Source organism: Choloepus didactylus, chromosome 10, assembly GCF_015220235.1.
Source record: "Choloepus didactylus isolate mChoDid1 chromosome 10, mChoDid1.pri, whole genome shotgun sequence".
In the NCBI taxonomy this organism is placed as follows: Eukaryota; Metazoa; Chordata; class Mammalia; order Pilosa; family Megalonychidae; genus Choloepus; species Choloepus didactylus.
In genome coordinates this window covers 70,826,506-70,844,624 of record NC_051316.1, presented here as the reverse complement: position 1 = coordinate 70,844,624, position 18,119 = coordinate 70,826,506, and positions in this window count along the sequence as shown.

Genomic DNA, 18,119 nt, shown 5'->3' with positions numbered 1-18,119 from the left:
CCAATCAGTTATAAGCAAAAGTAATGTGTTTCATCTCCAAGCCAGGCATTGATTGCCAGTAAAAGACCTTAAAAAGCTGTTTTGTTCTGTTTTTTAACATGGTATAATTACCAAAAATGACCAAGAGGTGGTTGCTTCATCAACCTACGTTCCTAAGTGATGTCAATAAGCAGAGCTCCCCTGCAGACCACGGATAAGACATGTACCATGAGTGAAAATAAACCTTTGTTTTTTTTAACCCACTGATATTTAAGCTTATTTGTTACCACAGGAAAACTTGGTTTATCCTGTCTCCATCTGCTCACATGTGGGCTTGTGTGGTATCCTGTCAAATCCAGAAAAATTCAAATGGCCACAAAGTAGGGTCCTTCCCTTGAAAAATGTTTCTAATAATCCAATTTATCCACTTGGCTTAATGTTTCTCTTTATACTTCTGATGTCAGTGAAAGTGTCTATTGGAGAAGCTGAGAAGAAATAATTGTAAGGGAAAAAAATTGTTCAGCCTCCCCTAAAATGATGTTAACTTGAAAATTACATAAGAATACACAGTGGGGCCTATGGAGAGGCAATGTAGATAGGATCTATTTTCGATACTATATCATCTTTTGGAGCTTTATCTCTATCTCTTCCTGAGTGTGCTCAGTCTAAATACTCTTTGCACTCAGACTGCACTCTGTTCAGTGACTTCAAAATTTAAAGTATTTTTGGTTAAAAGCATGGGTTTTGGAGTCAGGAAATAGGTTTAATGTCCTTATCTGCCACTTTTCAGTTGTATGAACTTGGGCAGGTAAGCCAGCATGTTTTCATTCTAAAATGGGAGCAAGAATAGTCTTCATCTATAGGGTCATCAAGAGGTTTAAATCATCAGTAAATGCAAAGTGCTTATCAAAGTGCATGACATACTTAACTTGTGCTAGTTATTAGCAATATTATTTATATGAATCATTTTTATATTCACCATGTAACAGATATATAAGGACATGAGCTTGTGTAGCTAATCCATAGCACCTATATTCACAAGGCAAAAAATGTGAAATCTCTTTTGGAAGATGGGAGAAAGAAATTCCAACACACACATAAACTATAGGCTATATGGTTCTTCTGGACAACCTGTGAATTGATTTCTGGAAAGGAATCAAGACCCAATATCTGTAAAATAAAAATTTTGATATATTTATTTTTCTCAAAGTAATTCATGTGTATACATTTAGAGGCCTGTGCTAGTACCATAAGTCTTACAACAAAAAATATCATCACCTGTTTGATAGAGTAGAGGTCAACTCAAAACAATTTGTTATTAGAAGGTAATGGTGAGAGAAAAGATTAAATCTAGAATAACTCCTAGGTAACAACTGGTGAAAGAGCAGATTTTCCAGCAAAGGGAGGAGGGAAAGAATTAAGAATTCTGATTTGGGCATAGTAATTTAGATTTCCAGGTGAAGATGTTGAGTTTGCTATACAGTCTGGAGTTCAGGCCATGGGTTATGGCAAACGACACCGATTTGGAGGTCATTGCCATACAGATGGCATTTAAAAACAACTAAATGATAGCAACTTAGGAGAAAGTATAGAGAAGAGACCTAAAAACTGATTCCAAAGTTCCTCACCACATAGCATCCAGGACAAGGAAGCAGAGCCAGCAAGGAGGCTGAGAAGGAGTGGCCGCAGGGTCAGAACAGAGCCAGGAGGATGTGGTTGGTGATGCTGAAGAAAACAGTGGTTCAAGAGGAGGAAACAGCCAACTGTGCCCATGCTACTCACTATTTACAATATAAACCCAACCTCCTTTATTTCCTTGCCTCTGGCCTAAATGGCGATACTCACTGTTCCCCTGCCCTTTCTCACCACTGTGCTTTTGCTCATATTATTCTAGTGCATTGGAATGCCCTCTTATCTGTCAGAATCCTATCTATTCTTCAAGACCCAGCAAAAACGCCATCATCTTTGTAATACATTTCCTGACTCCACCAATAAAATATGCCTTCTTCCTCCATCATACCCCATAACCCATTGTATTCCATATTATATTCTGCTTTTGTACTGTAGTTGGGTGTGTACATTCTTCATCCTGTTGTAACCCAATTAGACTGTATTATAGGTCCCCATTCCCTCATAATGTAGCAAAGTGTCCAGCATGCAATAGATGCTTTGGTGGGTGGAGTTGTACCCCAGGAAAATACATTCTTCAACCTAATCCATTCCTGTGGGTGCGAACCCACTGTAAGCAGGACCTTTTGATGAGGTTACTTCACTTAAGGTGTGACCCAACTCAATCAGGATGTGTCAGTCCTATTACTGGAGTCCTTTATAAAGGCATGAAATTCAGACACAGAGAAAAAAAGCCAGAGAGAGCAGCCAGAAGTTGAACATCAACTGAACCCATAAGAGAAGGGAGAATTTCCATTTCTACTTCAGCCAGCCAGTTTCTCCTGGGGAATTCTTCAAAAACCTTCATCGGAGTTCCCAGTTAACAGCCTGCCCTATGGAATTTTGACTTGCCCATCCCACAGTTGCATGAGCCAATTCCAATAATAAATAATATGTCTCCTGTCAGTTCTGTTTCCCTAGAGAACGCTGACTAATACAGATGCTATAAAAACAATAATTTGATTTTCATTAAATCAAATCCAGAAATATGGAAAAGCATCTTCTAAGAATTATCACATTTATCACTTTAGATTTCTGTTTGTCAGCATACTGACCATCTGCACACAAGCCCAGGAATTACCTACACATTTGCCTGGCCCTCTGTAGAAAACTAATAGAGTCAGTCATTCTCAGAAAACAAAATGTTTTAATCATCTTTTATTAAAGGCTACATGGCAATTACAGAGCAACACAAGAAAAACTCTGTCACATGCCTGCGCTAAATATCTCCTGAGCTAATGGCTATTTTAAAAAACCATTTATACTGTGGACAGTGGATTGTATACCATGGATGATTGTATGGTGTGTGAATGTATTTCAATAATACTGAAAAAAAAAAAAAAAAAAAACATTTAAACTAATCTTTCCCCCAGATCTCAGGTACAAAAATAGCAAGTTTCAAAAGTCCCATGGATGAATCAACCTTTGTGATCCCTAAATTTCAATAAGCTAAAAAGATCATACTAATCCAAGCCTGGGTTAAAAGTCAGGCAGCAGAGCAGAAACAGCATGGACTTTCATGTAGGACAAACCTGGATTTGATTTTCACCTCCATCATTTGCCAATTATATAATCCTGAACAAGTTTTGTAGCCTTTCAAGGCCTCAGTTTCCTCACTGGAAAAATTAAGATAAGAATAACTCTCTTTAATAATGATTCAATGAATTAGCATAAAAAGGACTGTCTGGCACTGAGTAGGCTCATAATCAGCTGCAGATATTATTGCCGTGATAACACCTGTTCAGCACCTCCTTTGTGCTTTGTGTGTTATAGATTTGCAGACATAGTCACTAAAAGTATATTCTGGCATCAAACTGCTGGGATTCATTTTACAGCCCTATGACACAGTAGCTGTGTGATCTTGGAAACACTACTTAACTTCACTCCTTAAGTCTACTTTCTTCACTTGTAAAATAGAAATGATAATAGTACATACTTCATAGGATTGTTAGAAGACTTAAATGAGACAGTGCACATAAATTGTTTAGCATCAGCACACAGTACACACACAATAAATGTTAGCTAATCTTATGATTATTATTTTCATTTTACAGATTAGGAAACATCATCTAAAAGAGGGTAAGTAATTTACCCAAGGTTTCATTGATTAACTTTTGTTTCAAATCCGGAGCTTCCTGACTCCAAAGCCATGCTTTTTCACTACACCAGTGGTCTATGTACTAGCTAAAATTCTGTCATTTATGTACTAGTTAAAAATCCTTATTTTTTCCTTTGGTGGTTACAATTAACTAAAAACAGTTCAGAAAACATTAGGAAGAGCCTAAGGAAGAAGAAGCAGCAGTTGAGTCTAAAATAAATATGTGTTGCTCTGCCTGTTCTCTGTATTCTCCATACTAGTATATTTACATTAGAAATTATGTTAATGGGGAAGTTCTTGAATGTACTTGCTTCAGACATCAGTCTACACTTGTATTCTCTTACACTGGCTGGGAGAAGTTGGGTAGAAAGATGTCGTCTGGAAGATCGTGCTGGCTAAGAGTTGGAGGAAGATGAGAAGAGAGAGTAAAACAGGTTACCAATGGTAAACATAGTCAGGGTCAAAATTTTATGAACTACATAGAATTTCCATAGACCAAATGATGAACAAGAATTCTCTGCCAAGCTATGTTCAACATGCGGTAAAAATGGTTGGGCTTATCGGGAAAATGTTAAGCTTTATGATTTCCTTTACAACTCTTCTGTCTTCTACGATTGTCTTCCAAAACTAATCACTCTTTATGGTCAATGCCAATTCAGCAATGTAGCTTCTCAAACTCTCATAAGTCCAGGTCTTTATAGATATTTAGAGATAGACAAATATCCCACTGTTAAGAACATGCATTCCGTTTAGGTTCATACTCCAGATCCATGACACACTAACACATGATCAACCAAACTGGTGACTTTGTGTTGAAATTCATACTTCCTGTACTTTCAGACCCAAATACTTAGAGCTAGGTAACTTTTTGAGAGGGCAAGATGATGAGTACTGCAAATGCATGGTGGAAGACTACATAAATATAGATAATCAACTTAATCTTCTTTTGTCTCTAACATTTTCTCACCACACTAAAAATTCCAGTGGTCTCCTTTTCTTATTGGTGGTACCAGGTCAACTACACTCAGGAAGGTATTGGTTTCTTTAAGGACAACAACAGAACCATCAAAATAAGAGTAGCATAAGGAAAAACTACTAGTTGGAGTTCTTTGTCTATAGACTTAGCTACTCATGCAAGCACCTGGGAGGGGGAAACCCCCAAAAGATTAGGCATTGGATTTTTTGTTGCTGATCTCAATTCAGGTTAACAACACATTTTCTAACAAAGGAGATGGGAGAATGGCAACATTCACTTGCTCTGGACTGAATAAACAAATGCGGGATTTGTGGGCTGACTAATGTCCTGGGATAAACCAGGCAGCCAGCCAAATTCTAGGCGTTTTGATGAAAAGACACCAAGCCCAAGCTTTTCTTCTTGGAAAGTGCTCCGTGGGAGTATTGATGTCCACTAAGGCAGACTGGGCCCTTCAACTGGCCTTTAAAGATTCACCCATATTCAGCCCCAGGGTATTCTCAATTCTTCTGTAATTGAAAACTAGATCAAGTGATAGAAGCTGAATTCCTTCTTCTTGGAAAGCATTAAATGCTCCATTTATCTCCTTTTAGAAATGTGTCACCACTGTCCATTTGTAAATCCTACATTATCCTGAAAATGTACACTCAGGCCACTAAAATGTGAACTCTGTGTCTATCTTTCCACTCATCCAACAAATGCTCATTTAGTGCCTACTCTTCTCCAGGTTCTGTGTAAGGCTCTGTGGATAAAAGGATGACTGAGTCAGACACAGTCCAAACCCTCAGAAACACCCAAGCCAGACTTAACTTCGAGGGACAGGAAAAGGTAACAAAATGCTTATAATTTTATTTTCTTGGCTGGGGACAATTATCAGAATTTGAGGTTTTTTTTTTAGTGGGGGAGGGAATAAGTCCTTAAATTAAGGTCACCATATGTTTGTAGGGAAGTCAGAAGTAATAAGGGGTTTCCCTTTAGCTGGTTACCAGTGTCTCCACTATGCTGTGAGATCAAAGCCATCATTCAACCTCAGATTGAAGCAGTTTTTATTGCAAACTACAGCTAGTGAAATGCCAAGGTCTAAGTTTCACAATATCTTAACTAACTCAAGAAAAATTTCCCAGCAGCTGATGCAGTCTTTTTCTTTTTCATTACAGAAGTTGGAGGTTTACAGAAAAACCATGCGGAAAATACAGAGTTCCCATATTACAAACCACCTCCTCCACTCCCCCAATCATTAACAACTTGCATTGGTATGGTACATTTGTCAATAGATCGATGAAAGGATATTATTATAATTGTACTATTAGCTATAGTCCATGGATTACATTAGGGCTCACTGTGTTGCACAGTCCTATTTTTTATTATTTTATTCTAGTAACATATATGCAACTTAAAATTTCCCTTTTTAACCACATTCAAGTACATAATTCAGTGCTGTTTATTACTTTCACAATGTTGTGCTACCGTCACTGCCATCCATTACCAAAACTTTCCCATCATGCCAAACAGAAACTCTGTACCTTTTTTTCCTTTATTAGAGAAGTTCTGGGTTTACAGAACAATCAGGCATAAAATACAGGGTTCCCATATACCACCTCAGCATCAACACTTTGCATTGGAGAACATTTGTTACAGTTGATGATAGCGTGTTTTTCTAACTACACTATTAACTAAAGTCCATGGATTAACTTATAGTTCACTGTTTGTGTAATGTAGTTCCATGGATTTTTTAATTTTTATTCTCTTACCATATACACAATCTTACATTTCCCCATTTAATCATATTCAGATATATATTTCAGTGCTGTTAATTGTGTTCACAGTGCTGTGCTAACATGACCCCCAGCCATTACCAGAATATTTCCATCATTCCGAATAGGAACCTTGTACATTTTAAGCCTTAACTCCCCATTCCCTATCCCCCACCCACCCATCCCCTGGTAACCTATATTCTTGATTCTAATTCTGTGAGTTTGATTATTCTAATTGTTTCAAATCATTGAAACCATGTATTTGTCCTTTGGTGTCTGGCTTATTTCGCTCAACATGTTATCTTCAAGGTTCATCCATGTCATTGCATGTATCAGGACTTCATTCCTTTTTACAGCTGAATAATATTTCATTGTGTCTATGTACCACATTTTATTTACCCATTCATCAGTTGATGTGCACATGTATTACTTCCATCTTTTGTCAATTGTGAATAATGCTGTTATAAACATCAGAGTGCAAGTATCTGTTCGAGCCCCTGCTTTCAATTTTTTTGGTTATAGACCTAGTACTGGGATGGCCAGGTCATATGGTATTTCTCTGCTTAGCTTTCTGAGGAACTTCCAAACTGTCTTCCACAGCAGATGCACCATTTTAAATTGCCACCAGCAATGAATGAGTGTTCCTATTTCTCTGCATCCTCTCCAACACTTGTTATTTTTTCTTTTTTTAATAGCACCCTTTCTAGTGGGTGTGAAATGGTATCTCATTGTGGTTTTGATTTGCATTTCCCTAATGGCTAATCATGTTGAGCATCTTTGCATGTGCTTTCTGGCCATTTGTATATCTTCTTTGGAGAGGTGTCTGTTCAAGTCTTTTGCCCATTTTTTAATTGGGTTGTTTGTCTTTTTCTTGGTAAGTTGAAGGATTTCTTTATATATACTAGACATTAATCCTTTGTCAGATATGTGGTCTTCAAATATTTTCTCCAATTGTGTAGACTGTCTTTTTACTTTCATGATAAATTCCTTTGAGGAACAAAAGTTTTTTATTTTGATGAGGTCCCATTTATCTATTTTTTCTTTTGTTGGTTGTGCTTTGGGTGTAAAGTCTAAGAAACCATTGCCTAAAACAAGATCCTAAAGATGCTTCCTTATGTTTTCTTCTAGGAGTCTGATAGTTCTGACTCTTATATTTAGGTTTTTGATCTATTTTGAGTAGATTTTTTTATATGATGTGCAGTAGGGCCCTTTTTTTTGCAAATGGAGATCCAATTTTCCCAACACCATTTGTTGCAGAGATTATTCTTTCCCAATTGAGTAGTCTTTGCCACCTTGTCAAAAATCAGTTGGCCATAAATGTGAGGATTAATTTTTAAGCTCTCAGTTTGATTCCATTGGTCTATATGTCTGTCTTTGTGCCGATACCATGCTGTTTTGATTACTGTGGCTTTGTAATATGTTTTAAGTTCAGGAAGTGTGAGTCCTCCAGCTTCATTCTTCTTTTTCAAGGTGGCTTTAGCTATTAGGGGCCCCTTACCCTTCCATATAAATTTGATGATTGGCTTTTCCATTTCTGCAAAGAAGAACATTGGAATTTGATTGGGATTGCATAGAATCTATAAAATGCTTTGGGTAGTATTGACATCTTAATGATATTTAGTCTTCTAATTCATGAACACATAAATGGAATATCTTTCATTTATTTAGGTCTTCTTTAATTTCTCTTATCAATGTCTTGTAGTTTTCTGTGTTCAAGTCCTTTATATTCTTGGTTAGATCTATTCCTATATATTTGATTCTTTTAGTTGCTATTGTGAACGGAATTTTTTTCTTGATTTCTTGTTCCAATTGTTCATTGATTGTGTATAGAAACACTGACTGACTTTTGGGTGTTGATCTTGTTTTCCACCACTTTGCTAAATTCATTCATTAGTTCAAGGAGCTCTGTTGTGGATTTTTCAGGATTTTCTGTTTATATGATCATATCATCTGCAAACAGGGAAAGTTTTACTTCATCCTCTCCAATTTGGATGCATTTTGTATTTTTCTCTTCGCTAACTGCACTGTCAAGGATGTTCAGTAAAATATTGAATAACAGTGATGACAGTGGGCAACCTTGTGTTGTTCCTGATCTTAGAGGGAAAGCCTTCAGTCTTTCACCATTAAGTGAAATGTTGGCTGTGGGCTTTTTATATATGCTCTTTATCACATTGAGGAAGTTTCCTACTATTCCTAGTATTCTAAGTGTTTTTATCAAGAAATGGTGCTGTATTTTGTCAAATGATTTTTCTACATTGATTTAGATGATCATGTGGTTTTTTCCCTTCATTCTGTTAATGTGGTGTAATACATTAATTGATTTACTTATGCTGAACCAGCATTGCATACCAGGGATAAATCCCACTTGATCATGGTGTATAATTCTTTTAATATGCTGTGGATTTGGTTTCTACTATTTTGTCAAGGATTTTTGCATAAGAGATATTGCTCTGTAGTTTTCTTTTCTTGTGGTCTCTTTATCTGGCTTTACTAATAATTGGTAGTAAAGCCAGATAGTAAACCAATTACTAGTAATTGGTTAGTTGAGACCTTCTATTTCTTCTTGAGTCAATGTAGGTAGCTTGTGTGTTTCTAAGAATTTGTCCATTTCATCTAGTCCATTCATGCCAATATAATTTATCGGCATACAGTTGTTCATAGTATCTTCTTATAGTCCATTTTTTTCCGTGGGGATGGTAATAATGCCCCCCTTTTCATTTCTGATTTTCATTATTTGTATATTCTCTCTCATTGTTTTGTTGTTTTTTGTTTGTTTGTTTTTTGTCAGTCTAGTGAAAGGTTTGTTTATTTTGTTGATCTTTTCATAGAACCAAATTTTGGTTTTGTTGATTCTATTGATTCTTTGTTTTCTATTTCATTTATTTCTGCTCTAATCTTTATTTCCTTCCTTCTGCTTGCTTTGGGTTTAGTTTGCCCTTCTTTTTCTAGTTCTTCCAGTTTTGAGTTTAGCTCTCTGATTTGAAGTCTCTCTTCTTTTTTAATGTAAGCATTTAGAGCTATAAATTTCCCTCTCAGCTTTGCTGTTGCTGCATCCCATAAATTTTGGTATGTTGCCATTTTCATTTTCAGAATACAGATCAATACTTCTCCTCCTTCCTCCTTTGTATATTTACAAACATGCCTACACATAACCCTTGCTATTCAAATTATTTTTATCTGAACCGAGGAACTAAATGCATGGAGATAATTTTGTTTTGTTCAAAGCAATCTACTGGTCACCTGCAGATATTTCCTAACTTGACTTCTGATTTCCTCTTTAACTCATTGGTTGTTTAAGAGTATGTTGTTTAATTTCCACATATTTGTGAATTTTCCCTTTCTCCCTCTGTTTTTGATTTCTAGCTTCATTCCATTGTAGTCAGAGAAGATACATTCTATGATTTCAATATTTTTTAATATATTGAGACTTATTTTTGTGACCCACCATATGGTGTATCCTGGAGAATGATTCATGTGCACTCAAGAAAAATGTGTATTCTGTTATTGTTGGGTGCAGTGTTCTATATATATGTCTGTTAGGTCTATTTGGTTTAGTGTATTGTTCATATCCCATACTTCCTTACTGATTTTCTGACTAGATGTTCTATCCATTATTGACTGTGCTGTGTTAAACTATCAGTTTAACTGATGTAGAACTATCAGTTTCTCCCTTCAAATCCATCAGTATTTGCATCATATATTTTAGGGCATATATGTTTATAATTGTTACATATTCCTGTTTAATTGTTTCTTTTATCAGTATACAATGACCATTTTTGTCCCTCATAACTGTTTTTGACTTAAAGTCTATTTTATACAGTATTAGTATAGCTACCCTAGCTCTCTTTTGGTTATTGTTTGCACGGTATATTTTTTTCCATCCTTTCACTGTCAACTACTCATATCTTTGACTTTAAGGTGAGTCTTTTGCAGACAGTATATGATTGGGTCATGCCTTTATCCATTCTGCCAATCTCTGCCTTTTGACTGGAGAGTTTAATCCATTTACATTTAGTTACTACAGGTTTTCTTCTCTAACATTTTGCTATCTAGCCTTTGTTTTATACACTTTTTGTCCCTTATTTCCATTAAATCCTAATTTTATATTTATTTACTTTCTTGTGTGATACCACATTCTTCTCATTTCTATCTGGATGTATTTTTCATCTATTTTTCCTTGTGGTTAACATAGGGTTAAAATTTAACATCCTAAATATATATAACAATTACATTTGGATTGATACCAATTTAACTTCAATAGCATGCACATATGTTGTTTCTATACCCTCCTCTCCCTCCCCCCACCATTTTTGTTTTACTTGTTACCACTTATATCTTTGTACATTATATGCCCAAAAACCTAGATATATCATTACTTTTTATGTATTTTCATTTTAGCACCTGTAGGAAGTAAGAAGTAGGGTTACATACCATACAATACAATACAATAACACTGGCATTTATAATTACTCAATCAGTTAACTTTACTGCAGATCTTTATTTCTTTATGCTGCTTTGAACCACTGTCTGGTGTCCCTTCATTTCAGTCTGAAGAACTCCCTCTAGCATTCCCTGTAGGGCAGATCTAGTAGTGATATACTCCCTTAGCTTTTTTTTAATCTAAGAATGTCTTAATCTTGCCCTCATTTTTGAAAAAGAGTCTTGCCAGATATAAAATTCTTGGCTGGCAGTTGTTTTCCTTCAGCACATTAAGTATTTCAACCCACTGCCTTCTTGCCTCCATGATTTCTGATAAGAAACCAGCACTCAATCTTATTGGAATTGCCATTATGGGCAACACATTGCTTTTCTCTTGCAGCTTTCAGAACCCTCTCCTTGTCTTTTTTATTTGATGATGTAATCAATATATGATGGGGTGTATTTTTCTTCACATTTACCCTGTTTGATTTTCTCTGAACTTCTTGGATGTGCATATTCACGCCTTTGGCTTAAGTTGGGGAAGTTCTCTATTATTATTTCTTTGACTCTTCCTTCAGCCCCTTTCTCTCTTTCTTCTCCTCCTGGGAGTCCCATAATGTGAATATTGGTGCACTTGATGGTGTCCCATAGCTGTCTTAGGCTATTAGCATTTTTGTATTTCTTTCTTCTTTCTCCTCCTCAGTCTGACTCATTTCAAGTGTCTTGTCTTCAAGTGCACTGGTTCTTTCTTTTGCCACTTCCATTCTACTTTTGAAACCCTCCTGGGCATTTTTCATTTCCATTACTGTGGTCTTCAACTCCAGTAGTTCTGTTCAGTTCCTTTTTAAAATTTCTACTTCTTTACTTAGACTCTCATATTGTTCACTCATTGTTTTCCCGATATCCTGTCGTTCTTTCTCTGTACCTTCCTTCCTCTCCTTAAGCATTTTTAAGACCTTTTTTAAAAAAAAAATTGGTATGTCCACATTTTTCTCTTCTTCATTGGTGTTTTCTGTATTTTTATCCTGTTCTTTGGATGAGCCATGATTTCCTATTTCTTTGTTTTTTACTCTGTACATCTTAATATTTTAAAATGTTAACTCTGGGATTTACTCTCTGAGATGTCTGTTTCCTGGTGATAAGACAGAGATTTTCTTGAGCTTCAGTCTTCCTATCAGGAAGGTCTACCCAAGATGAACGCAGCAGTGTGCACGGTTTTCCCATCTTTCTGGGCCTCTGTCTTGTCCTGGGCTTTTGCTTGTTAGTTGTTTTGGAGTTCTGCTGTTTACAGGAGTTTGGTTGTCCCCTCTGTTTTCCAGTGGTCAAACTTCCCTCTCCCTTTGAAGCTGACAGGTCTTTATCCAAGACTGTCCAGTTTTTTACACTCCTTTCATTGTCTCTACTGCTTTTGCCTTGGATTTTACACTCGATTCATTGTCTCATACTGCTTTTTTCTGGAGGGCAAATTCTGAGAGGAAGGTCACCCCGGGGAGGAATTTCCCAATTCAGTCTTTCCTAGCCAAAACAGGGCCAGGGACACACAAAGTGGGCATAGACTAGCTCCAAAGTGTACTGTGCAGGGGGTCAGGAAGGTTGCCAAAGCTTCTCCAACAGCTCCCCAAAGCTGAGCTTTCCTGGTCTGCCCAGCAAATGCTGCCCTTCAGCTACCTTTCCCCTAAAGGAAGCCCTGCATCTTTAAACCTCTGCCATCTCTGCCCCCATCTGGGGAAGGCTGAAACAATGGCTGCCACTGCCTTTGTACAGGGTGGGTTGAAACGATAGCTGCCCTCAGAGCTGGGATCCAGTGATCCAAATTTGCTAGTCAAAAGCCATGATCAGTGATCAACCACGTACACCCCTGTTCTTGGGGAAAAGAATTTTTATGTCCCTTTCTGTTAGCAGCAGCTAGCCAGAGCTGGACCCTGCACCAATAGCCACCATGCAGAGAAAGCAATCTACTGGTCTTTACCATAATCTATCAGCCTCTTCCTCCCACTCTTCCCTGGATATTATACAGCATTCTTCTGGCCTCTGGAGTTTCAAAATAGTTTCTTTCGAACAGTTCCTGCCTGTTTAATAGTTGTTTTGGTGGGAGGACTGTGTCCTAGAGCTCCCTACTCTGCACTCTGCCATCTTTCCCAGAAGTCCAGAACTCTGTAAAATTTAAGAATTAACTCTCCATTCTCTACCCTGACCTTTGTCGCTGGTAACCTGTTTTCTACTTTTATTATTTTTTTAATTAAAAAAATTTTTATTTATTGAGATTGTTCAAATACCATACAATTATTCAAAGATTCAAAGTATACAATTAAACAATCAATTGCCTCTGGTACCATCATACAGCTGTGCATCCATCACCACAATTTCTTTTTCAATTTTTAGAACATTTTCATTACTCCAGAAAAGAAATACAGACAAAAAAAAAAAAAAGGAAACTCAAATCCTCCCATACCCCTAACTACCCCTCCCTCCATTGTTGACTCAAAGTTTTGATATAGTACATTTGTTACTATTGATGAAAGAAGGTTAAAATACTACTAACTGTAATTAGTTTGCAATAGGTATAGTTTTCCCTATATGCCCCTCTATTATTTTTTTTTAAGTTCCAGAATAGTATTTAATTTTCAGATATTTATAGTCATCTTATTTGATATCACAAAATAGTGGCCATGTTACAAATTTTACAGATGAGGATACTGTTGCACTATTCTCACCATACATAGGTTGCAGAATAAATCAGAATACAGATCAATACTTCTCCTCCTTCCTCCTTTGTATATTTACAAACATGCCTACACATAACCCTTGCTATTCAAATTATTTTTATCTGAACTGAGGAACTAAATGCATGGAGATAATTTTGTTTTGTTCATAGGAATTCTCACTGTAAACTATACAAGCTTAGGGATCAGAGAGTAAACAGATTTTTTTTTTTTTTTGCCAAACCCTCTATCTGAACTCAGAAGCTAAAATGGTTAAGTATTTTCCATTAACTATGCAATAAATAGCAAATCTTGGGTCCACAATTAATGTTCGCTTCAGTGTATGAAATAGAAGTTAATAATTGCCACTTAAATTTAGTGGTTCAATGACTACCATAACAGATGTCTTTCCATATATAAATAGACATTTCACCAACTCTGCTCCCTATATGCCTTTGCTCTATATATCCCATGCCTATCTCCAGACAATGGCATCTCATCTACACCAACCAAAAAAACATAATTCAGAATACACATTTTTCAATAGTCTCAAAAAGTATAAGAGTATTCTTTTGGATTTTCAAAAGAAGTCTACATTTTCAGACTTAAATTTAATAGTTTTTAATTATTTTTAGTCTAATTCCTGTTTTATCAATTAGGAAACTAAGAGTCATCTTACAAGTTAAGTGAGATGACCACATTTACAATCAGCAAGTCAGAAAAGTGAGGCAAGTTTCTTCATCTTCTGACTTCTAGTGTTTCAGAAAGAATGTCATACCATAAACCTGAGTTATCCATTTGAAATAGAGTGAAAGAAATGGTAGCATGGAATAGGATGTGATACCAGGTGTATTTTCTCTTTCATAATATCACCATTCTGCAATGTCTGTTTATTCCTCTCTGGAATACGGAATTAAAAAGAATTTAATATAGGGTTGTGTCTTATGATGACTATGATGATAATAAAGCCAAACTTATGTTCAGTGGTCACTATATGGCTTAAAAAATGCATCTTCATCTAATATAATGGAACCTTTCTCCATCTCTCTCTCTCCTTTCTTTGTTTCTCTGTCAGTAGGGCTCCTTTTAGTATCTCAAGTAGGGCAGGTCTTTTATTAGCAAAATCTCTCAGAATTTGTCTGTGAAAAATTTAAGCTCTCTCTCAAATTTGAAGGAGAGCTTTGCTAGATAAAGAATTCTTGGTTGGCAAATTTTCTCTCTCAGAATTTTAAATATGTCATGCCACTGCATTCTCGCCTCCATGGTGGCTGCAGAGTAATCACTGCTTAGTCTTGTGTGTTTTCCTTTGTATGTGGTGAATTGCTTTTCTCTTGCTGCTTTCAGAATTTGCTCCTTCTCTTCAGTATTTGAAAGTCTGATCAGAATATGTCTTGGAGTGGGTTTATTTGGATTTATTCTATTTGAAGTTCACTGGGCATTTAAGCCTTGCGTATTTATGCTGTGTAGAAGGTTTGGGAAATTTCCCCCAACAATTTCTTTGAATACTCTTTCTAGACCTTTACCCTTCTCTTTCCCTTCTGGGACACCAATGAGTCTTATATTTGGGTGTTTTATTTTATCTATCATACCCCTGAGGTCCATTTTGATTTTTTCAATTTTTTCCCCATTCTTTCTTTTGTTCTTTCATTTTCCATTTCATCGTACTCCAGGTCACTGATTCATTGTTCAGCTTCCTCTAGTCTTGAACTATGACTATCCAGAATCTTTTTAATTTGGTCAAATTTCTTTTATTTCTGTAAGATCATCTTTTTTTTATTTACTCTTGCAGTTTCTTCTTTATGCTCTTCTAGGCTTTTCTTCATGTCCTTTATATCCTGTGCCATGCTCTCACTGGTTGTCTTTAGTTCTTGATTAATTGCTCCAAGTACTGTGTCTCCTCTGATCTTTTGATTTGGGTGTTTGGGCTTGGGTTATCCAAATCATCTGGTTTTTTCATATGCTTTAAAATTTTCTGTTGTTTTTGGCCTTTTGGCATTTGCTTAACTTGATAGGGTTCTTTTAGGATATGTATGCTAATTCAAAGGCTTCTCTCTAATTTGTCAGATCTACAGCTTGGTGGAGTACACTTTAACTAACCAGCAGGTGGTGTCTGTGAGCCACCTATTCTCCTCAAGCCAGTTCTCCCAACTTTGTCTTTGTGGTGTGTGGGGGTCTGATTCTTGTGGGGTCCAATTGGTGAACGAGTTTTGCATGTGTAGTTGGTGCTGTCCGCTCTGAATGTGGAGTGTGTGTCTGAGCTGTTCGGGAGTGAGGGTGGCTTTAACAATCAAAACTCCAGGTGTTCCTGGAGATTTAAGGCTGTTCCAAGAGTCTAAACCTTCATTTCAGTCTTGCCACAGATTGTCTCTGCCGCTGACCCACAAACCCTTGGTATTGGCATATGGTTCCTGGGATTTCCAAGTGGGTCCCTCTTCCAAGCCATGCCCTTCTAGGGCCTCTGCTGAGGGAAGGCTATGCTAAGTCACAAGTGAGTGCTGAACCTCAAGGGAAGTTCTGGGTTGCCAGGCCATGTAGGAGTGTTCCCAGCCTGCTAAAAGGATGGCTGAATGGGTTGTGTTAATTTCCCTCTTTTCACACCACTCTGCCTTCCTAGCTCTGGAACAATTAGCTGCAGATTCACAAAAGGCTATTGTACACGCCAGATATTGTAGCATGTGCGCGCATTGCTGGAAACACTTCCCGTTGCACTGGGTTTTTTTGATGCAGCTCTGGGCTGGGGTGCCAGTGCCAGGCAGGAGCGTTCCCAGCCCGCCGGGAAGATAGCTATAAGGGGCATGGTTTTTTTCCCCTTTTGGGTAACCTCTGCCTGCCTCGCTCGAAGACAATTAGCAGCAGGTGCATGAAAGGCTTTCATCCATGCCAGATACTGAGGCGTACTCACAGGTTGTGGAGACACTGTTCCTGCCATGCTTCCCTGTGCAATTTTCGCTGCTGTACATGCAGTCACTTCTGGGTTTTTAAGAAAGACATAGTCCACCTCCAAACGCCAACCCACAGTTTCCCCACACTGCAGCGTGGCTGCTGGACATTCAGCAGGTTTACTCACTTGTTTCAGAACACAGACTCCCGGTTTCACCAAGTGCACGTCCCCTGTGGAATTAGCAGACCTTGTCCAGCTGGTGCAACACTGGAACTGGTGTTCTGGGTCACTTTCTGGCTTTTATCTAGGATTTTTCACAATGGTGTTTTTTTGCCCTGTCTCTCCTAACCACCATCTTCCAGAGGTCTGGATCCACAGTTTTTACTTACAGTTTTATGCTGTGATCTTGGGCATTCCTCCCAGTTCAGGTTGGTGCATGATGAGTGGATGGTCACATTTGTCCCTCCGCAGTTATTCTGGCTTATTTACTAGTTGTTTCTGGTTTTTTTTTTAGTTGTTCCAGGGGACTACTTGGCTTCCACTCCTCTTTATGCCACCATCTTAGATTCTCCCTATATTCTACTTTTAGACTCTATGAATTTGCAATCTCCCTTTAAATCTACAAGGCTGTCTTTTCTACCCAGATCAGAAACATAAATGGTATAAGCAGCTAAAAATAAATCCCTGGAATGTTTGAATGTGAAAATAATATAATCTAGAGAGGGAAAGTTCACTGCAGCAACTAACCCCAAAGTTACATTTTATGGGTCTCCACCTAGCAAATAAACAAAAATTCTCCAACTTCCTTGAAATTCAGGGTCTCTTTAAGTAGCATTTATCTAGATGTAACTTTCCTACCTCCAATCCCCACAATTTATTAACCTTCCAGAGTACCAGTAGGAGGCTGCCAAACTGCAACTTTAAAGAATTAGTTTTAAGAAGAATTGAATGTAACCGCTTTTAAAAGGAAATTCAGGTAGATCAACAGAGATTAAAAGCAAGCTCTTTCACAACTGTAAAGGAATCTGGGGTTTATAAAGTCATCAAATCAATACCAAGTCCAACATATTTAGGTTAATCTTCTAAACAAACTCTTTAAGAATAAAGATATTACAAAACAAAGGTTTGGGAGAGTAGCATAATTCCTACTTCATTACTACAAAGAGAAGAAAGTTGAAAGAGACTATAGACAAACTGGAGAAGAGCTACTTCAGGCTTTAAAAAAAAAAAAAAAAAACAGGGAGAGAAAGCCTGAGATTTAGGTCAGATAATAAGCAGGTAACAGAAGTCACCAACAGTAAGTCTCTCTCACTGGCTTGTCAGAACGCACCTTAAAGGAACACGATGAAGGGCACAGCCCACAAACCAGAGGAAGGCCTGCACAGGAAGCAGGGAGGGAAATAGAGTGGCGCTATGGCCTTTGAAACAGGATAAAGCCAGTCCATGTGAGGTTCAGGAAAACCAAGTAGGCAATTTGAAAAGTAAAGTATTTCCTTGTGTCATTAACTCAGGACTGTATCCTGATTTCAAACACCATAGAAACACGACAGAAAAGCTGTGAAAATGGGAGCCATATTTTAAACCCTATCACTGCTGTTTGCCTGTGAAAGAGGATCGGAACACTAGTTGTGCACTTTGCAGATCA